Source organism: Athene noctua, chromosome 6 (assembly GCF_965140245.1).
Source record: "Athene noctua chromosome 6, bAthNoc1.hap1.1, whole genome shotgun sequence".
Taxonomy (NCBI): domain Eukaryota; kingdom Metazoa; phylum Chordata; class Aves; order Strigiformes; family Strigidae; genus Athene; species Athene noctua.
The window spans coordinates 21,304,939-21,328,894 of NC_134042.1; positions in this window are offsets into that span (position 1 = coordinate 21,304,939).

Below are 23,956 nucleotides of genomic sequence, written 5' to 3' on the forward strand. Positions count from 1 at the left end.
CTAATCACTTTAATAGCTAACAACTGTCATCCAAGGCAGATTCAGGGAACTATAGGGGTGAGAGGGTTCTGTTTATTGCTAAAATAAGTAGTTCTATGAAGTTATTCTTAAAAAATCCACAGTGTAAAAATGGTTCATATAGATACAGAAAAAAAGGCATAGCATATCCTCTGACTATTTTTGCAGTTACTGAGATAGCAGAAAGATTTTTTCTTTTTATTCTTCTTTTTGTATATTAGTAATGGATTTCTCAGTTTAATGACATACATTTGTCTATAGTGTAAGCTGGCCTGTGGCAAAGATACTTTTTTTTTTTTTTTTGTCAGTCTATTCATTTAAAGCATCCACTCATCTGCAACGGGGAGTAAAAAATGAATAGTTATTGAAGGAATACATGCAATTTGGGTTCAAATTCAAGTCATGCATCTATTTTAGATGGGATTTAATATTTGTATGGTTCAAATCCCTTTACAGTTCTTTTTCTTACCCCACAAGCTCTTTTTAAATTGTTGGATACTCTTAATTTTTCATGGTTACATAAAACCTACAAAAGAATCTAGAAATTATCAGGGTTTTTTCATGGTTTTTAATCATTTAATACAATTGAGCTGTATGTGATTGTAAATCTCTCCTTATGTTTGCTTGTAGGACTTTAGGACTGTAATTGGTGTTGAATTAGTTATTCTAATGTTCTTGGGGAAGAGTGGAAATACTCTGAATACATTTCATTTAATGAGATTAAGCACCTTGACTGAGACTACAGTATGCCTGCAGCAGGGCCTGAGACTAAAGTTGCTTGACTGATACCTTCAGCTTCATTACAGATTTGTTTTATAACATTTGTGGAGATATGTAACTTGTATGCTTCACTTCATTTTACTCATTTATTAAGCAAACTAAATAGTTTAATTGAAGAAGATGCAATAGCATGTTCATTCTCTCAAGGCTCAATGATAGAATTCTACTTCATTGTGAACTCTATTGTTTACTACAGCCATTACCTTTCTAGTGTTTTGAACACTTGAAATTCCTAATTTAACCTCTTGCTATAGTGATTATGTAGTAGTCAGAAGAGCTTCCATGTGTTAGGAAGCTGTACAGATAAAGGAAGAAACTACTTCAGGAAGTATAATATAAAAACTATATATAAAAGGAGAATAAAAAATTAGAAAAAGAAATCCAAATATAGTAGCTACATAGTTAAGAGGATAACAGTCACAGGTTAATAGTTGTATTTATCTGCATATTTATTCAATGCTGTTGTACTTTCTCTTAACATCAATATGGCCAACTTTTCTTCTACTCCTTTCTTCTATACAAAATGAACTATCCATTTGGAATTATCTGTAACACATTCCTGATAATTATTTGGAAGGGTGCTGCTATTATAGGCCGGACACTCCTTCAAGGAGAACAATAATTAGTTTGAAGAGGAGAAGGCTGAGGGGAGACCTCATCACTCTCTACAGCTCCCTGAAAGGACATTGTAGAGAGGTTGGTGCTGGTCTCTTCTCACAGGTAATTAGTGACAGAACAAGAGGGAATGGCTTTAAACTGCAACAGGGGAGGTTTAGACTGGACATTAGGAAAAAAGTTTTCACAGAAAGAGTGGTCAGACAGTGGAATAGGCTGCCCAGGGAGGTGGTGGAGTCACCGTCCCTGGATGTGTTTAAGGGCCGTTTGGATGAGCTGTTGGGGGATATGGTGTGGGGGAGAACTTTGTAGAGTAGGGCTGAGGGTTGGACTCAATGATCCCAAGGGTCTTTTCCAACCTGAATGATTCTGTGATTCTGTGATAAGAGTTCACCAGTACAGATAATTGCATACTAACATAATACATGGACATGTGCTTTGGTGCTTTGGCCCAGTTTAGTTTTGTAGTTAAGCTGCATATCAGTGGAAAATCTCACAAGGTTTTCACTTCCCTCCTGTGAGTAATGCAGTTTGCCTTAGAAGCAACAGATTTGGCAATTCTGGTGCTGAAACCATCTTCCCATCTCAAGAAATAAGGCCACAGAGAAATAATATTTTTAAAGTCATATAACCACATGTCAAATTGTGTATAAATATCCCAGTTCTTTATGAGGAAACTAAGAAATCAACCTGTGCATTAACTTGATGTTTTGATCAACTATTGAGGTAACATACATAATAGTTATATTAGATCACATCTTTTTGATTTAACACGATAATAGATACAATAGCAATCAGCAGCTCCAGTGGTTCTAGAAGAGTGGTGGAGAGATCCAGAGTCTGACCCTCACTCTCATCAAACTTTCTGCACAAATGTCTCTCTAAAAGACTAAATATTTAATAGGTTTTATAAAGAACAAAAGTATTTGGCTACAAATTTTTCATAGCTTGCTAAAACTACCCAGTAAGGTTTTGAATACTAGATTTACTCTCTATAAAAATTGGATTTTTAATGATTTCATAGAATTTCATTGTCTCTTTTTGTTGTTGTTGTTGTTGTTGAAATACAATACTTTTAAAAGCCAAACTATCTGACATAGTCTATGTTAAACCTTTTGTCCAGTGAAAACTCATCTTACATTATTCATCCAAGTCTAGTACTCATGTCACAGTCTGGTGCTAGACTAAGGGGAAAGAAGAAATATGATTACATTGAAGTCTCTGCCACCTGTATTTGCTGAGCAACAGGAACAGTTGTTCATCTGCATTATATTAACGTGTACAAATGTTTTCTGAAGCAAATTAATTTTAGATGTAAATAGGTGCAACTTACCTGATTTAAATACCATACATGTACTCAAACCTGCAGTAAGTATGTGCCTCTGTCTTTATCATATGAGTTACTTCCATTTCTGTTCATGATGTGATTCAAACTTCTTTTAAATTTATTACATTTGAACTCATCTTGATTTCCGAGGAAAAGAAGGCTATACAATTTATTATATCTTTCAAAAAACATTTTTTTCCCTTTACTCATTCCTGATGCATCAGAATGGAAGAATCAATATACTGAAGAGCTGTAATACCAGAAACTGACTTTTTCAACTGGTCATTGAGCTGCAAACTCTAGATCTAAGCAAATTATTCTCTTGGTTCAGAGGCAAAATGTATCTAAGAAAAGAGTTAAGGGCTGTCTCCTGTGTCTTCATACAGGAAAAATAAAATGTATTTAAGATAACAACTGTGCTATGTTGGACACAAATGGACACAAATATCAGTGTAATTGTTTGCAACACAATACCAAAAATACATTAGGGAACATAGCTTTTTGATGGAAGCAGTTGAATCTTCTCTTTACATGTTATTACATGTTATGGTGCAATGGTCTTGTCAGGTTTACTGTAAAATCAGTACAAATCAAAACAAATATCAGTTTCTTAACATTTAATCAACTCACAGTCTATGCCACTGCCCACCTTTGAAGTGAATAGGAATATCATTAAAGAGGCATTTATCTGTGGTCATGACTTAATACCCTGCACTGTACATATTGAAACCATCAGCTAACTTCTTTGATATTAAAAATAACAGCCAAACTTTTAGAGACAGAGACATAGAAAAACAAAAACAAAAACAAACCACTGCTGAAAATGATCCTGACCATTGGAGCACCCATTTACTTATAAAAATAGTTCAGTTACATTAATATGTTGACAATTTTCAATTGTCATTGTTTCAATGAATTGAGTGTATACGGTATATATCACACAAATGCCATCATATGCAAAGACAACAGCAGAACAAATAGGAAATCTAAAGGTCCCCAGTTTTTATGTTTTACATACAAATGTACATGTAGAAACACAGAGAATGATAAAGAGGTGAAGGGATTAATAGTTACCAAATTAAATTCTGATTTCTCTTGCATTTGTTAGGTAAGAGGTGTCCTGAAGTAAGCTAAAGAATCTCCATTATTGTAAAAACCAAGATCAGAATTATTTTGTTTAAGTAACTGAAATTTTTCAACAGGTTAGGTTCTCTAAAATAGATATTTAGCAGTCATTCATCAGGGAAGAGTAAAAAGAAATATGAAGCAGGCAAGTACACTTTAAGCATAAATTTCCTAATATGCAACCAGTGCATGACTAATCCAAAAACTGGAATAGTTGTAAATAATCAGCTGACTCATTAAATGTAATGGATAACTAATAAACACTACAAAAAGTAGAATTATCCATGTGAAATTTTGTGAGCCTATTTTCACATCTTAACCATAGTAGGAAAAATTTGAATTTTAAGGAATATTTATAAGTAGAATGTTATGTATGAAAAAGTAACATTAATTCATCAACAAAGTTATGCATTGTCATATTTTACCCATATTCTTTCTTCAGATCTTTTAAGAGATATCATAGAATACTCCATTGTGGATAAAGAGGAACATAAAATCCTACATTTATATTCCAAACACCAAAACAAAATACATAAACTGACCCTCTCCATGAAAATTAATGCTCCTGGTGACACCTTAATTTGGAACCTGAACTCTTGAAACTTGGTCTTTTAATCAGGATTCTAGCCTGATATCTCAATAAAGAAATCATCAGATTTCCATAGTTCTTGACTACTTATATAAGAATCGGAGGATAAAGCTTTTGTTAGCTTTATGCATTAAGACTGTTACATTGTTAATTTCCAGGAAAGCCTGGCTATAAATTTATTTTAATTCACTAGATTAGCTAGAACTGCCATCCTTTATTATATGTAATGTCTTTCATGTTAACACATAATTAATTATATGTACTGAGCATGTCTTCCACCACCAAAAACTTTTTTCTTGCTGCTGTGCAGCATCTGAAAGATTTCCTTTATATGATCTGTTCACTTGTTAGAAACAGCTTTCTCTGTATTTAATTTTTATATATTTTTTTCTACTTCAACTGTCCATGGAGTTGCATCAATGGTTTTGAAGTTGGGTTTGGTTTTTTTTTTTTTTTCATTTTGGGGGGATGTGGTAGTGGGTTTTGATGGGGTTTTTATTTTTATTTTTATTTAATTAAAAATGTAAACATAATTATCTTGCTTATGCAATCAGCAGTTAACTGGCAAGATGTTACCTGTGTGAAAAGGTATCAGCAGTTCAGTATGTAATACAAAGAACTGGACCATAATCTCTGCTTACTTCTGCTACATATATACTTATACTACTCTACTACATATATATATTAATTCACACATACTATATAATTGTTCAGTTGCGGGAACTAGGATTTTGCCTGATTAGGTAGTCAAGACACAAGGAATATTGAGATGATAAAGCAGGAAAAAAGAAATAAGGTGAACATGTTTGTATAAATGCATGCAAATTTGTTATGAGGAAGGTTAGCCAACTAGTTGAGAAGTAACAATTTCCAGCCACGTTAATGTCCTAGGGTTTGAAGACTCTAGAGGATATTAAACAGTCAAAGTTGATTCTCCAGGTAAGGGCAGATTACTTATCAGATGCTACTCATAAAAGGTAGAGATGAAGTCTCTAGCAGACTGGATGACCGCTGTTCTAGATGGGGTTGCCAGACCTCAGCAGAGGGCTGGAGCTGAGTCTGTCAGTGCTGTTGCTTGCGTCAGGGTCACAGAAATCAAAGTAATTGTTATGATGTACATTCTTCCAGCTTTCTAGCATCTTCTGCCCTGTCCTAGGATCTTGCTTGCTTGCTCTGGTTACGAATCCCTAAACAAGCTTCTGTGTACCACAGATCACAAACTACTATGCTACTAGATTCTGTGAGACAGATTAAAAAGCTTTCAACTGCTACAAGTTGGCCTGCTGGGTCAGATCTGTTTCTAAATTTTAAATATCCACTCAATACCAGTATTTTTGGATTGCCAGTTCTGATGAAGTTAAAGAAGAATTATCTTCAAGAATGAAGATTTTCTTGTTATTTAGAAATATGGTCCTCAAAACCCCAAATATTTTACTAGTTATGTTTATTTTCTAAGGAATTCCTAGGAAAAGGACAACAATTCTTAGCAGGTAAGTGGTAGCTATGACAACCAAGCTATGGATTACAGTGATATCTAATTGCCAGATAATAGGAACCAGATATTTTGTTCAGAAATTAAAACTAGAATCTTAAGATACTGTAGTCATTTACACTTGGCAAAAGGAATATAAAAAGCTACTAGCTCAGCATGGTAGTACTTAATACCCACTTCATCCAGGCAATAGCAGGTAACCTATAGTACAAGACAATGGAAGAATCAAACACCAGACTGTGAAATTATATTTTTTTCTTTCCTCTTCCTTACTTAAGAGAAAAAGAAAAAAAAAATCAGTATAATTGGTGCAGTACCGAGCATTGAGATTTTTCAAAAAAGTACACATCGTGGCTAGGTGGTACATTTTTATAAGGCTAAAAGAAATTGTAGAAGTAATCTACTCATGTAGGATAGAAATCATAAAGTACCAGATGAGAGAGTATACCAGAACTCATTTTCCAAAAGACCATAATCTCAAAAATGTTAGCATGCTTTTTGAACTTCCTGGAACTATGAGCGTTCTTCCATTTTGTTCTGCAGGTAGATATTTTAATAAGACTGCTTTGATACCATAATACTACTGACAGCTGTGTTTGTGACTTTTGAGGCACAGATTTGTTAAATGGTTTGGGATTTGGGTTTTTTTGTATTTGCTTCTTGTATTTCCACTTCTACTGGTAATTTTCAGACTGCAGTATACCTTAAATATACATTATACCTTAAATTGTAAGCAATGGTGTCAAAAGTGTGCAGAATGATTTCTCTGTTGATGTTGGGCAACCATAATTTTTCACCTGGCTTTAGTTTACTTTAAAAAAAAATATTGGAAGTCTGCACAGGAATAATAACAGTAAACCAATCTGAAACTTACTAGTATATATTCTGTAGATGTGCTTATCCCTGGAGTTGTTGGAAATGCAACAAATCTGAATCAGCTGTCTTTACCAAGAAGTAGAGAGGCCACTGCAAATTATTTATACTTTGGAGGCAACAGATGCATCAGATCCTACATTAAAAATTACCACTCTGAATATTGAAGACAAATAAAAAAGGAAAATGTCAAACAATTCAATAGGGAATTCTGACAATATGGATTTTTTTTTTTTCATTACATGTAAATTACACAATTAAGCAAGGTGGCTTTTGCTATTCTTTCTTTTAACTACAACACCTAGGATGCTTAAGAAACCTACTTAATTTACTTTGGGTTTTGGCTGTAGTTACTTCTTTTTTAGTCTATTGTCTGTACATGTCAAGGTTTTGGTAGCATGATGGGTGCAGTGGTAACATCTGTGAGAAGAGACATGGGGCTGCCCTGTGCTGGACACCATTAGTTCTAGCTGGCTCCAAAATTGATTCAACACAGGGTCAAGTGCGTGGCACTTCTGTGAAAACATATCTAAGAAAGGGCAAAAAGTGCTGGATGGAGAGAGGGGAAGAGAATAAAAAGAGAAGCAACAAAAGGAACACCGAGGTCAGAGAAGGAGGAGGAGGTGCTCCATGGTGTTGGAGCAGATATCCCCTGCAGCTCATGGAGATGACCGTGCTGGAGCAGAAGGGTGTTCCCCAAGGAACTGTCACCTGTGGGGAGCCCATGCTGGAGCAGAGGAAAAGTGTTAGAGGAAAGTAGCAACAGAGAGAAACTACTGACCATAACAGTCCCCAACCTACTGCACTTGTTGGGGGGTAGAGGACTCTGGAGTAAAGGACTGAATTTGAACCTGGGAAAGGTGTTGGTTTAATATTTGTCTTTTTATTTCCCACTACCTAAACTGCTAACTACATTTTTATTTTAACTGGCAATAAATTAACCTAGTTTTCCTCAGGTTGAGACTGTTTTGCATATGACACCAATTGGTAATCTATCTCCTTGTCTTTATATCAACCCTCAAGCTTTCTCATTATTGTTCTTCCTATTTTCTTCTCCTGTCCCACTGAGGGAGAAAGGGAGCGTGTGGCTGGGTGGGAGTTTGTCTGTAAGCCAAGGCCAACGCACCATGATTAGTTACAGAATAAATATCTACATACAATAGCCCTCAGCTTCTCATTCTGTAGGTCTTTGGATACATTAAGTATTAATCCATGTACAAAGAAGATAAACATGCTTGTCCAAGCACCATGTTCAAGTGGGTTCTTTGTGTTTTAATAAAGAAAATGAAACTCATTAATACAGATGAATGTATTACTGATTTATGCATATATCTATTCTGCATGTTAGCTCTACTCAGTGTATCACGGTAAGCAGTAAAATAAATTAGCATTAGAAATTGTAGTAGTTCCCTGTTAAGAGCTAAAAGCTTTCTGATCATCTCTGTATCTTCACGTAGAAATGCATGGAAGATCTTTTGTATTTTACATATGCATTCAACATTCACCAAAAGCTTTGGGATCCTGAGTTCTGAAATAGAAGTAACAGCAAAAAACTGGATGCCTCTAATTTTTTTCTGCCTGACATACTGAGGTAAAGGCTGATGAAATTAACATAGCTTCAATTCTCCTTCAGCTGTGTCATGGAAGTTTTCCAGGGTTCTGTGGAAAGAGAGGCTCTGTAAATATGACCCACCAACATATGATTTTTTCACAATCAAGCAAGACCTAATAAATTGAAGAGCAGAGCAGTGGAAAGAGATCATTGCCTAAGAGAAAGTTTTGGGGAGCTAACGTTAAGGCAGAAGTTAGCTGGGCAATGTTTCTACATCCTTTTTCTTATGTAATTGGTAGCTTCTCTACAGAATGTAGATCACAACCTAATGTATGTGCAGTGAATTGTTTTCTGACGGAGTCCGTTTTTCTCCACAAACTTTAGAAGATGACTATGGAATCTATTTAATAACACAGATAATTAAAATTTAAATTTTGTCAGTATGAATATCCTTCACTTTTCATTCAGTATTAATGCTATTGGGGAAAACATACCCTGTGATGTATGATATTTAAAACAACATTGAACTGTGAATGTCTTTGTTTGCATTACACTGAAATTTATTGAAGGAGTAGTATCTGTATATTCAACATTGTAAATCCAGATCGGTGGATCAGAATTATTAAAAACTAATATCTGCCTCAGGTTTTGTACCCTAGAGATTGCAAGGAATAAAATGTAACACCTTTTTTTCTGGATGCCAAGGTGATTAATGGTTTTATTTCTGGGATGAATATTATAGACGAACAACAGTGCAATCTTTAGATAAAATGGGAAAATATAAAGATGATTAAGTAGTTTAATTTACTTGTTATAATTATGCTATGTTAAAATACAAAGAATTACAACAAAGTTTTTCTTTTTATCATTAATACTACTTTTGCTCCATCAGGTTTATATTAGGAAAACAATCTTTGAAGACAGACACAAAAAAAGCTTATTTAGTATTTTTTTAAAGCTTTCCTTTCTATATCATTTATGCCTGTCTTTTCATCTGAAATCAAGATATCTCCCCACATTTTCTTCTTTTCATTGCATTATAATTTCAGTTTCATCCTTGGAAGGCTGATCAAAAAATCTAGCTTCTTGACAGTGACAACATTGACTTCTATGTCATCAACTTCTACGACTATGTCATTGTCTTCTTTCATCCTGTTATGCTATACAGTTTGTTGTACTAGTTAAAATCAGTGGTATCCAGGCAGAAGGTTTACCAACATTAGACAAAAGCAAAAAAGAAATGAGATTTAACAAGGTCACACTGGTTCTAATGCAACCGCCACCAAAGGCAAAAGCCAAACTCTTTTTAGCTTAGTTGGGAGCAGAAGCTGTTTCTGCTTTTTCAGAAAACATCGTTCATGCGTATAGATGTTCCCCATTTTTTATTATTGTCTTCACATCCCAGTGTCTCAAAAATATTCCTTTCTATTTTAATTTTTTTTTTTAAATTACCCTTATCAAATATTGCATTTTTCAAAATGTAAATATATAAATATGCTGGACAGGCTAAAAAAGCATTTTCTTAGGATACAGCAGGAGCTTAGCCCTTTTGTTCTCTTCACATCTGTAACTAAAAGAGAACATTGAATGTTGCTATGGACCATGGAATTATCATTTTGTCAGGCATACTATGCAGTCTGGTTTTAAGTACTATATGACCCTTAGTTTCAAAGCGTGAAAGATCAACACAAGCGTGGTGACAACAGAGAAAAAAATGTCCAAGAAATGATAAAATGTTTAATAATACTGCATTATACTGAGCTACTTTTTAATACTATCTTTATTCAGACTGAATGAACTCTAAAAAATAACAGTATTACAAAAATATCATGGGAAGAAGTCAGAAGGTGGTAGATGTTTCCTGGTGATAGCCCAAATAAATTTTTTTTGAGTAAATGCCATAGATGCAGCATGATTTACCAGTTTACCCTATAATGAAGGTTGACATTGTTTAATTTGCACCTTCACCAGTACTATTTTATGACAGAGATAAGCAGACTCATTGTTGCAGGAAGAGTACCATGCTACTTACAGTGAGACTTTATTCATTTGCCATCTGGCCTCCTTTTCACTGCCCTAAGCTTGATTACAGATACATTGGCTGAACATTTTCACATGTATTTACAAGGCTAAAAAGGAGGAAAGCCAAGTTATTTCAATTTTAAGTGGATTCATGTATACCTAGGATACATCAGAAATTGACCAAAATAATATCGCATGTTATTGTTATGGGAACAGAGTAAAGTAGATTCTTTCCAGTGGGGGATTCTTTCTGCATGATTGTAATTTCAGATTTGACATTGCTATTTCGAACATGATATTAAGTTAAAGTTGTTTTCAACTTTAGATTTTGCTAGTACACAAAAATAACCTGAAATTCTTCCTGTCACACTCATCCTGAGTCCAAACTCACAATAAGTGTGGCCTAAAGGGTTAATACTAAAGGAACATTGCAGAGATAGGCCCATGCAGCCACCTCAAAGCACACATAGTACAAATCAGACATAGTATTTGTGCCTCACCTTAATGATACAAAAAATACCAAGCTTTCTCTATTTGAAAATAGTATATACTGCAGGATACAGTCTTCTTGGTCTTGATTTATCTTGATCAAGGTCCTGAATTAATAGAGGGAGATGAAGCAGGAGCATGTCACAGAAAGATGTCCTTCAGTAAGAACTAGGAATGCTAATAAAATGCACCAGTGTGTAATAATATATAAATCTGTAGGTTTCAGTGTAAAAAGAAGAACAACATAGACTTTCCTGGATGCAGAAAAGCCTGTTTTTCTTATAGGGTTAGGCAGTGAAATACAGAATATGTAGTTCTATACCTAGTATATAATAAGAAAAAGAGATAGGAGCTGTTATTTCTAAGTGTCCTACTAGAAGAATAAAACAATAAAATAACACAAAATAAATAAAATAAAATCACAAAAGTTTCCAAAGCCATTAAAAAGACTGAAACAGTTCCTTATTCAGCAACTATAGCAAGAAAATTTTCTAGAGATGGCAAACGTTTCTGGCCAGGAACTACGTATTAGTGGGTAAAGTGATGGCATGTTAGATGCAAAGTAAATAATTAAAGTAATACTATATTGAAATTATATTAAAACATTTATGGAGATATCTCAAGGATTGTCTTATTTATCAGGTAATTGGTGTTTCTATTCACTGAAAACTGCATTATTGTTATGATGAGTGTTATATAATTTTCTAAACAGGTAATTGAAAGAAAATCTTACTAGGTTAACAGTTCCTTTATCTTTTTATAACAGGAAGTTCTACTTTTGTCATGATTATTCTTCATTGCCACATACTGCTGACATCTAGTGACCAAATAATCCCATCTGCTTTGATACTTCTCTGGTATAAAAAATATCAGAATATGGAAATGACACTATAGCAGTTTCAAGATATTCTGTCCATATAAATGAGTTGTTTAGATATCATTAACTTATAGAACAAAACTTATGCCTTATAGCTAGAAGACTTGAACTGTATATAAACTTTCTTTCCTACTCTAGACAGTGAATAGAAACAAAACTAAAAAGTATCTTCAAAAGGCTTAATTTATTTATGTTATAATTTCACCTCAGTGTTGTTGTGCAGTAGTTTATGTTCACTGGAGTTCAAGTTCTGGTTTTGGAAATTACACTAATTGTGGGCATGTAAATGAATTGATGAAAGGGAAGGATAGATTATGAAGCCTGAAGAAAGTATGTTGCCCTGATCTTTGAAGTAAAGGAAATGACTCCTGTTCTGATGAGCACAAATTAAAGGACGTACTGTTAGGACTCCATCCAGTGATTACAAAGCATTCAGGCTTTCCATTCTGTGTAAAAATTCTGCACTCCTTTGCATGTAGAATGAGGTTACCAGTGGCAAAATTACTTCTCAAGATGAAATCCATTTTACAGTTCACTCAGATGAGCAGAAGAGCCAAACTTGAGCCACAACTCAACTGATGGAGCTAACCTAACTCTCAGCTTCAAGTGGTGCAGACTGCAGTCTATTGTCCCAGGCAGATGGAATATACCATTAAGTTCTCTGAAGTTTTTTGAAAATGTGATGCGATTCATCACTGAAATGGCTGGAGGATAGACATGTTATAGCAAAAAAAGAGTTCAGAAACAGGCCTGACAAAACAGACAAGTTAATCATACCATTCATTCCTAGTTCAGGTTTTGAAAAACTGAATATAGAAAATTAATCATTTTAAATTGTAGTGTTACCATCATTTGCTGCAATAAAAGGTACTTCGAGTTTCATATTTTGAAGTGCTTGACAGTGAGGACAATACTCCTACACAGGTAACCAGAGTCCTAAAAAAACCAGGAACCAGACAAGAAATTATTTTATTTTCTTATCTGCTCTATGCAGTGCACTCTGACAGATAGGCACCACAGAGGACCAACCAAAAATCCCAGATGCTTGTTAAGGATTCATAAAGCTTTGATCAATACAAAACACAGGACAGCACAAAGCTATGTTTTCTTGTTGTGCTTTAACATTTTTCACATTTTTTACTGTTTTCCTTCTGCATACTGAAGGAATAACCCCATGCACCAGTACCTGCTGGGGCTGACCACCTGGAAAGCAGCTTTGCAGAAAAGGATTTAGGCTAACCATGAACCAGGAATGTAAGCCTGTGGCAAAGAAGGATAATGGTATCCTGGGCTGCAGTAGGAAGAGTGTTGCCAGCAGGTCCAGGAAGTTAATCCTTCCCCTCTACTCAGCACTTAGTGAGGCCACAACTGCAGTACTGTGTCCAGTTCTGGATCCTCAGTACAATAAAGACTGGGGGGAGTTCAGCAAAGGACCAGAGATGATTAAGGACAGGAGCATCTCTCCTATGAGGAAAGACTGAGAGATCTGGACTAATCAGCCTGGAGAAGGCTCAGGGGGGATTTTATCAGTGTATACAAACATCTAAGGGATCATGTAAATAAGACAGAGCCAGACTTTTTTCAGTGGTGCCCAGTGACAGGACAAGAGGCAATGGGCAAAAGCTGAAACACAGGCTGCTCTGTCTGAGCATAAGGAGACTGTGAGGATGACAGCACTGGCACAGGTTGCCAAGAGTGGTTGTGGAGTCTCCATCCTTGGAGATATTCAAAAACCAGCTGGACACGGTACTGGTCAACCTTCTCTAGGTGATCCTCCTTGATCAGGGGGGTTGCATAAGGTGATCTCCAGAGATCGCTTCCAACTTCAGCCATTTTGTGATTCTGTAACACAGTTCAGGCATTTGACTCTGGCAAAGGCACTTCTGTTCACTCTGGTTCTGGGGCCTGAAGCTGTCTTCTGAGCATTGGTAATATAACTTTTAAAATGCCGCTGAAGGAGTGACATAGATTTCTATATTTTTTTATAGTAGACTAACAGCTACTGTTTTCTCAGCTCTATCTCTGGAAGTTATACCACAGTACTGGAAAGACTCATGAAACTAGAAAAGAAGATATATCACACATGATGTGATGGTAGATTACTGTTAGGTCATGTACTACCTTAAAAAATAGATTTGGGAGATGTATGCTCCAATCTGCTATCTCACTACTTTCTAAGCATTCTACACTGTATCTATCTACATTGGATAAAAATTACAAAAACTATCTTGGATGTAGAAACTGGACCTTAAACAATGAGAATTCTCTCTGTCACTAAAGACGGAGCTCCACAGTCACATTGTTTTGTGCCCCATGAATCTTGAAGTGTGCAGGAGAATCAGCTTTCCAATGAAGGTAAGAGTGAAGAGTACAGCTCTGGCTTGCACGGTTTAAGAACTGTAGTTGCATCCATTGAGTTTAAGAAAAAAACAGACTAGGGTTTTCCTCTCTCTGGATGAATGTTTTAGTTTACAAGCTGATGTAAGAGAAGAACACTAGTTCAGGAAAATTTTGTTTTATTTAAATATTGACTACCTAAAGGGTGTTCAACGTTTTGAAATGAGCTGGAAATGAGAATCCTATTCCACTTTCTCTGTTGACAGAGGCATCTTCTCAAAAACATTATTCTCAGCTCTCAGATTCATTCATAATACAATTTTCTTCTTATCATTTCTTGCTGGGAAGCTTGCAGCTCTCTATTCAGCATATAAATCTTTGTATCCCATCTGGAAATGTATAATACTTTTTATGCTCAGAATTTAGGGTCAAATGCATTAAAGTTAAACACTGTGGTGTCTCTGTCCCTTCCCCATCCATTTAACTCATCCCCTGTATCCATGTCTAAATTTAAAACTTACATTCCTAATTCCTGTGAGTCAGTTAAGTGTATGTGAGGAATCGAGAAAAATGAGTTTATTGTAAAATGAATACTTATATTGACACAAACCCTATTTTTATGTCAATAGGTGATAAGAGAGATTCTATGCAATTCAGTAGTCATATGGTCAAGGAAAGAAACTCCTCCTATGAAGGGTATAGCAATTAATGTCTATTGCACAATGTATTTTTAAGAGACATACATATGTCACACCTGGAAAATATATACTATAGACAAGTGGTGTATTTCATTAAGGGCTTAACTCTGCAAAGTACTGAAAAAAAGGTTTAACACTAAGTATATCAATATCCCTACCTCATTAAAGCTGTGATGCTTGTTAAACTTCAGTATGCTGAATTAGAACCTACCAACCTTTTATTTGGCCATAACACTCATAGCACTCCTGTCATAACACTGTGTCTAAAAAAGAACATATATTTTAGTGTCTTTGGCTGCAAATTTTAGGTTATTTCACTTAATAAAGACAGAAAATAAAAACAGATAAGAAAAAATTGTAAAAAATGTGCAGCCATGATAATCTTATTTGTTTGTGGTGACAGATTATTCTCGCATTTGATAATGATATTAGCATTGCAAGAAGCTTTGTCAGCTCTGCCAATGGACTTACACTCTTAATTACTATTTTTTGGTGTTTGATGGTAATTTTGAGCCACAGCTGCTGTTTCCATTTTGATTTGTTTACTTTCCATAAGACAATTTGTATTACGGAAATGAATTCCATTAAACTGGACTTTTGTGTAATATGTGAATATAATTCTTGTCGTAGGGTTTTCATTTTAATGAACACTTTTTTATATATATATAATTGCTTGTTTGCAGAATATTAGGTTTTAAGATTTAGTTTATGCATGTTTATTTTCTTAAGAAATAATGCAAATAGCTTGTGTTGATATTACATTAATTCAATACATTTATTTAAAAAGGATGAATGAAAATTCCTGCAATGGGAAAGGAAGATCTCCCTGAAAGCATGAAAGCTGGGGACTCACTGAGGAGCACCTCTGCTCAAAAGGACCCTGTGAATCTTGACAGGCAGTGAGCTGAACATGAGCACACAGTGTTCTGGCACGCCAGAAGCACAGCCAGTAGCTCAACAACAAAGGTCAGGGAGCCACAGTGGAGGGTGTGCTCAATGTGGAAGGCCAGGCTGGGAGCTGTGGATAGCAGAGGAGTGGGAAAGGATATTGACAAGGAGTCAGAGAGTTGAGTCAGTAAGTCAGGATAGGTGTGGACATAGTGATTAGAGTCAGCCTAAATTCTGTGATTACATGGCAAGTCCAGGTAATGAGGCAGGTCCAAAGTCAATCCGTAAAGCAAGTCAGTGGGTTAGGATTGGGGTAGAATCAAGCAGTACAAGCCTGGGAGCAGATCTGGCTGCTACATAACTGCAGTGTTGCTTAGGTGGGGGCTAAGTGTGAGAGCCTCAGCTGAGAGGGGGTTTCCCAGGGAAGGAAGGGCAGATCCTCACTTCTACCCTTCTTCACAACATCTCTTAGCAGTTGGACTCGGTCAACCTTGGACTCAGTCAACTAAGCTCCTATAAGAGGGAATGTGCTCACAGACATGAAAATCATTATATTCTTTTAGTTTGTATTTGTTAGACCAGTCTAGAACACTACTTTAAGATTTGGGGGCCCTCCAATATAAGAAAGGCATTAATAATCTGATGTTTGTTCAGTAGAGGATGATCAGAGAAGTGGAGCCCTTGCTCTGTGAGGAAAGGCTGAGGGAGTTCACTTGTTCAGCTTGGAGAAGAGACAGTTTTGGCAGGCAGCTAACTGCAGCCTACCAGTACCTACAAGGAGGTCATCAATGCAGACCCAGTTAAGACATGTCCAAAGTGTATATAAGGGGAAAGCTTTTTTCCACCATGAATACAGGCAAGCAGTGAAACAGGTTGCCAAGAGATGTTGTGAAGTCTCTATTCTCAGAGGTTTTCAACACCTTAATGGATAAAGCCCTGATCAGCGTGGTGGTGACTTATATCTGACCCAGTTTTGAGAGACTTCTAAAGTCCCTTCCAGCCTGAGCTGTCTTATAATGATAGAGTTCTACAGTGTCTCGTTATGTCATTATTTTAAGTCTTATTTATTTCAGTTCTTATATATTTTTATTAGTGTTACACTTATCAATATCAATTTTTAGAGGGGAAAATAGGAAAGAGGAATGGAAAAATAAATTTATTTCAAGACAAAAATAGAGGCAATGATGTCTAATAAAGATCAAAACTAGGCTTTCAGAAGTTAAGTGAAATTTACTTATCCTGGCTACTGGTAAGTAAAGGCAGGAGCTTGTTACTAAAAAACCCCGATTTATTCAAAGAACAACTTAAACCAAGTACAATTCTACCACATGAAACTGCTGGAATTTTAGATAGTTGTTTTCTGTTACTCAAAGGATTAGGCTAAAAAGATACATAAGTCAGGAATAAGTTCTCCACATCAAACAAAGAAATTACAAAAAAAAAATAAAATCCTACAGTCAATGAAGAAAAGGAATTATAATGCAGTCAAAAAGTCTTCAAACTGAACTATTAGGAAATATAGAACTACACAGTAAGGTCCTTAGTGGGAGGGAGTGAGGGGGAATTGAGGTTCATTTTACTGTCCTGATACCATCTTTGAAATTAATGCTTCTATTTGTAGTGAGACATGTGAATCAGCATGAGCTAATAGCATCTAATTTATCAAAACCTAGTCATACTGGGTTCCTTTTGTAATAGTCTTTTAGTTGGGTAACAGATGTGCTTCTGAGGGTAGTCTCCTGATCATACCCTCTCACTGCATTTTGTTTCACATTGCAGACAGGTCTTAGACCTTACCAATTCTTCTTTTGGACAAAACTAAATAAAGAAACTGTATTTAACTTCTAATAGGTACTCAGTCCACAAGCCCAGACTAGGACCAGTCCAAAGTAGAACCTTCTGAAATGCATATAGCATGGACATAAGTCTCAGTACTGGCTCTCACTCTAATAGATCTCTTCACTGGTCTGCACTATGTACTGACACAGACATAGCTGTTTCAGGAATTAAAGCACCTCTTATATCTTACAAAAAATAGAAAATCTCATCTAAAAGATGAAAATTCAGTAACATCAATTGAAATACCTCCTTTGACTTCACGGGAAAAGGGATCAGATTGAAAAATAATGCCTCATCAGTATGAAATCTTATACTTACCTTTGAATCATCAGTATTTTAAAAGGCCAGGTAAAATGAAGTGTCTTTGTGGGGGTTTTTTTGTTTGTTTGTTTGTTTGTTTTTTCACAACTTGTTGTTCTTAACAAAAGATATCTCCTTTTCTTTACATGAAGACAAGAGAAAATGAAAACTGGCTCCATATCTTTTTCTTCTAGTGGCAGACGATAAATGGTACCTCTGTCCTCTAGAAGGAGGAGCTTAAGTCAACTTGTCTATCCACGTTTCCATCAATTCAGAAAAACAAAAACTTGGCAGAAAGTCAGGACTCGGGTGTTAAGGATTCCTAATGATAACATTTCTGAATTAACAACAATGAATAGTTGCCTTTGATAGGTCTTTTATAGCTGGGTACAGCTGGATTAATCTTGACTGCAGAGGGAACTCAATTTTCTTTATCATCAATTTGACATTGTTTAACAGATGTTTTCTGGAAATTATTGTAATCTTTTTAATTTGTCTCTGTGTAATGTGCAGCAAATGTCCTTGGTTAATAGACTGATTATTAAATTTAATTCTTTTTCAATAACATTTTTCATTGTTGTAGAAACTTTGAATCCTAATAACAAGGCTATAAAGAACATTGATTTCACTCTGGTTTTAAAACCCACAACTATTTTACAAGACACCTGCTAAAACAGTCCTTAATATGAAACAGTCTGTGACAGCCTGATGCCAATAGATAGTATAATAGATGAGGGAATCTTTAGTAATGAGTCTTTGTCTAAAGCCTCAGAGATACATTTTTTTCTTGATTTTTTTTTTCTGATTTCTCTGAAATCTTTCTTCCTTACACCATCTATCTTCTCTGCTCTTTAAATAAACCTCCTTCCACCCTCTACATCTCATAACATGATATTCAAACTTGTTTCTCTTCCACTCCCAACATCAACATATCTCATTTTATTTTACTTCTGTGGCTAAAATGTGAAAGTCCTCTCTGCACGTTCCCTCCCTTTTCCTCCTGTTTCAATGTAGGGTCAGTATTGTTTTAAGATCTTACATATGTGCTCATATCATCATTCATTATTTGTTTTAAGTCACTTCTACAAAAGACTAGGCACTGTAAAAAACCAGATAATTTTTATTAAGATTTAAGAAGACTTCTTAAAGCTGAAGTTTACAGTCTAAATTCTGTAAAGTACAATACACAGGCTCACTTTGCCTGCTTGACATATTGTTCTCCTCTACATTTGGAATATATAAATCTTTCTCCACTGCATAGCTCTTGCTACCACTGAGAATGTTTCATAAACATGTCAAGAATACCTGCAAGACCTCAGCAGGAATATAAGATACATAGAAATGATGAGTCGAGAAGACATATAACACTAGCTGGAAGCCTAGAACAGATACTACTGGTGACCATACTCTGAAATTACATCAGGGTTGAATTAATGATCAAACAGGTTCAATTCCAAGAATAAAATAATTTAGAGTTTAAAAAAATACCATTAAATGATAAGTCAGAAATGTAATGCCAGCCTTTCTAAAATATAGATGGGGGAAAAAAAATCATAAATTCTCGGGAAAGTGTACTGAAAATCTAACAAAATCTTAAAGTGAAAAATAAGTCATATGTATAAAATTAAGCACATGCTTATGTTTTGTTGGAGAGAAAACTCCATCTGTAGTACATGAACTGATCAGAAACAGACATTTTAATTGATTGGTTGGTTTGGGTTTGTTTTTGGGTTTGGGTTTGGGTTTTGTTTTTTTTTTTTTAATCTAGAAACTAAAACTATTTATGGAACTTGTGGAATAGAAGTGAATATAAGCAGAGGTAAATTATTAAGGAAGATCTGTCTGAACACAAACAAATTTTAAAAATAGTAGAATTTCAATATAAGCAGGGGCTATTACACATGCTTAGAAGACATAGGGCAGAGACACATTCAACATGTACACACCAGCACAGAAAATGTGTATTGTTGTCAAATAAAGTAGAAATTGATATTGTATATTGTTATATAGCATGGAAAATGTCAATATATATTTCTATTATAAGATAGTTCAGAGTTCATCAGTAGATATAAAATAATAGTAAGGTATGTGTATGTCAAATTATATTGCAAAATACTGCTTTCCTGTGCTGCTACTTCGTTACACCATGTGACTTCAGTAGAGATTTGGGGATGGATTCTACATTGTCATATATCTATTTTGGGTAGTGGCTGTAATTTTTTTTCACTGTCTGCATATAGGCTTTTCAGAACAAAAGACTCATCTCCTATTAAAAGGCAACAACACTTCCTCCACGCTTTATCGCAGGCATATTACTTTAAAACGTCCAAGTGTTCTAGTATTGCTGGAAGAGAGTGAGGTAGGATCCTATAGCCAGATGGAAGAAGGTAGTGTTAACCACACAGTACAGGAAAAGAAAATCTCTTCCTTCAGGAAGAAAGTCAGAGGGGGGGATGCTAATTGTGAAAGAATCCAAGCAAGTTTTATCACTGTGTAGGATCTGGGTACTTTGCTTTGAGGTCTCACACTGGCTTTTTTCCATTTCATAGTAAAATAACCAAGTACTCTTTGAAACTACATATACCTGTGTGAAGGCATATCCCACCACATTACAGAGATATTGTCTAAATAAACATTTAAAGCTTCAATACAAAGTGAAATCAGGAACAGTGATTAAGAATCCTCTCAGAATATCTCACTAGTGTGAATGCTTCATCTGGTTTGACAGAGGTCTCTCTCTTATCAGATCTGAAATGTGCATTTGCAGTTTCTTCGAAAATACCATCACTGCTGGTGAAATTTCTGTAAGATACTGGTATTCATCTGACTAGAGAAGGCAAGAAAAGTTAAAGACTTGTTTCTGTAACCCAAAGATGTCTACATAACATCAGACACATGCGAAAGTCATTCCCCACTTCTTACAGTTATAGTTTAGTATAAAACAAACCCTAGATTTTATTTCTTGGAAGATATTTTAATTTATAAAACTATTTATTTATTTAATAAACTACATTTTAGTATAATCCCCCTACCATTAGTGTTTAGTATAAAAATAGAATTGTCCCAGGAGACAGATATCTTTGTTAGAATGTCTTTCATACTTAGGGAATTTCTGAGCTGAAATTACCTCACTATTTTTATGCTTAATTGGCTTTAGTGTACTTTTATTCCATTAATTTATTTGATCACTTTAAAAATCTATTTATATGTTAGACATCAACAGAATCCTGTAGTACTGAATTTTACAGTCTTACGTCTGGTGCAAAATTATTTCCTCATGTTTTTTAAATTTCTGCTAAATAAATTAATGTAATGATATCTAGTTATTATTTTATGAATTTGGAGAGCATTTTTATGCTTTTCCAAACCAGAAGCCATTCTTCTCGCCCTGTTCTTACGTAGTATTACAGTATTATGTCTCAATTCAGGTAGAACCAGGACTTCATGTAGTATTTGAGATATGGATACATCACAGCTTTTTAGAACAGCATTATTTTCTGTTCTTTAATCCTTTCTTCAAATTTCAGTCTTTCTATATGCTGTTTTGAATGCTGCTGAGCATCGAGATAACATTGTGACAGGGACACAATGAAAACAATTTTTTTTCCTGAGCAGTAATAACTAAATCAGAGTTCATCACTGTGTATTTTTAGTTAGGGCTGTTGTTTCTTATGTGCATTAGTTAGCATTTATTGACATTGAATTTCATCTGTCATTTTATCATTCAGTCACTCAGCTCTTGAAGCACTCTCACATTTTACCATCACAGTTATTCAGAGCAGAAAAATGATCGGCTTTTTCACCATTCATCACCTTTTCCAGGTTGTTTATACTGAACAGGTATCTTGGCAGATAACAACCTCTATTGTGATAACTAATAATTTATTCCTACCTTTTATTTTTTATCTGTTAGCCATGTATCACTCTACAAGAGGACTTTCTTATCGCAAGAGAAATTGTAGTGTTTTTAGGACAAGAACATCAAAAACTTTTGTAGTTTAAGTACACTATATCTGCCAAGTTTATTTTCCGTGTACATTTGATGTTGTCTACAAAGATTGCAATAGATTATCTGAGGCCTGGCCTCCCCCTCCTACAAAATTCTTCTTGCTTCCTCCGTTTTGCCATTTCTCTGCATGTTTACTTGATTTCAGATTTTATTTTACTTTTTTCCAATTTGCGCTGGACTAACTGACCAATAGTTTTATGAAACTGAGCTTCATGCTCTAAACTAAGCAGAGGAAGAATCCAAAACTAGGTTTTCCAGCTTCTATTGGTGCTTTCAGTCATTATGTTGAAGCAGAGCACCTTTGATTCTAGAGATGGAAGCTTTTTTGTTTGTGATGGAACAAAGTCAATCTGGTTTATCCATTTAACTCCACATGTACATCTGATTATTTTGAATTTCAAACCCAGATTTAATCAAATAGATGTTTAATAAAGACTTAAATCACACACCATTGTCTAGCATTGACTAATAGCTAGCTCATGCAGCTATCCCCACAGACTTTCCTTGGGCAATTGGTCCCTTTGCTGTAGGAGGCCCAAGGTTATATCTCCAGGAGCAAACCGAACACGCCGAGGAGCATTCCCTGGCACTGAGGCCAGCCGGCACAGAGTTCTGATGCCTGGCTCCGGTGCAGAAGGCTGCATGCAGGCTGCCTATGGGAATGGTCCCTAGAGCAGCCACCCTTCAACACCAAATGAATCTTTAGGAGGTTTCTAGCTGATATGTGCTAATCACGCAAGTGATGTGTTGAAACAGACTCTACAGCTTGGGGAGAGTTATACAGTAGGTATGTTTATTCCAGCACCAGGGTGCAAGGGGATTTCTCCACAAAGCTTGCACACCCACAGCACATTTTACCAGAAATGTGTTGTATAGAGTGTGGATGTAGATATTCACTGGATTACATAACACAAATATACATATGCATATGTAAGGCTGGGCTAGTTCTAAAGGCTGGTGTTGGTAGTTTATGTTATTTTTGTGCCTGCGCATTGCCTCCTGGTGGTCTTCAGGGGTCTTTTGGAGGAAGGTTTACAGTCTTCTTCACCTTGTATTTTTCCTCGAAGCATGTGCAGATTCTCTTAGCCAAGTTCTTGAACAACAAGAGTGGTTCCATCTGGTTTACCACTTCTGGCTTATCTAAAAGCACTAGCATATTAGTTTATACTGTCCATATATAGTCTACAAAGACTCAACTTGTTAGAACACATCTGCTTTCCAAGGACATGTTTCTTATTTTTACTGAACACTGTAGTTCTTGGTAGGTTTCCACAGAAAACTGCTTTGTTTTGATGAACACAGTAGTCCTTGGTAAAATTCCACCAAACAGTCTGGGCAAGCAGAATTATTAAGCAATATTAGCAATATTGTAAATTGCTATAAGTAAATAATTTGCAAAGCAGTTGTTGCTATAAGTGTTGTTATAAGTAAATAAGTTGCAAAGCAGTTACTGTAAGTAAATAAGTTGCAAAGCAAGTAATCATTTCTCTGTATCACAAGGCCTGTATAAACAACCCAGGTTAGCACATAAAGGTATCCCTTCCTGCAGTTAGTCTCAAAACAAACGACCTGTGCTGCTGTATGGAGGTAGCTCTTTGTTCCCCCTCTAAGCATAACTTTACAATGAGGTGCAATTTGAATCTACTTCTTTGATGAAAGCATTCAGCATTTCTCTTCTGTTCTCGAACATCTCAAAGGAATTCAGTGGCATAATAAAAAAAAAATTGAGTTCTCTAGCATGACATTCTGTTTCCTTAATCCTGAGGCAATTTATACTTTTTTGGCTACACAATTTATTTATTGTATGATCTCAAGTGCTGCCACAAAAGAGGCAAGGTTCCTTCACTAAATATTGTCAAGGTGCTGCGTGGGCTGCAGCTCCATGTGGGCCTGTGTCCAGGAGCAGAAGGGGCTCCCCAGGTGGGCAGCAGGGCAGGGCTGGCAGCCAGGGCACATCCCACCCCCGGGCAGGACCAGGGCAGCGGGGCGCAGCGGGCAGCCCCAGCCCCCGGCATCGGGCACTTCCCTGGCCATGGGGACTGGCTGAGGCCAGGCTGGGCCGTGGGCCTGCCCTTGGGCCTGGCTTGGTGAGCCCATGGCCAGGCAGGCAGGGCTGTGGGGAGCTG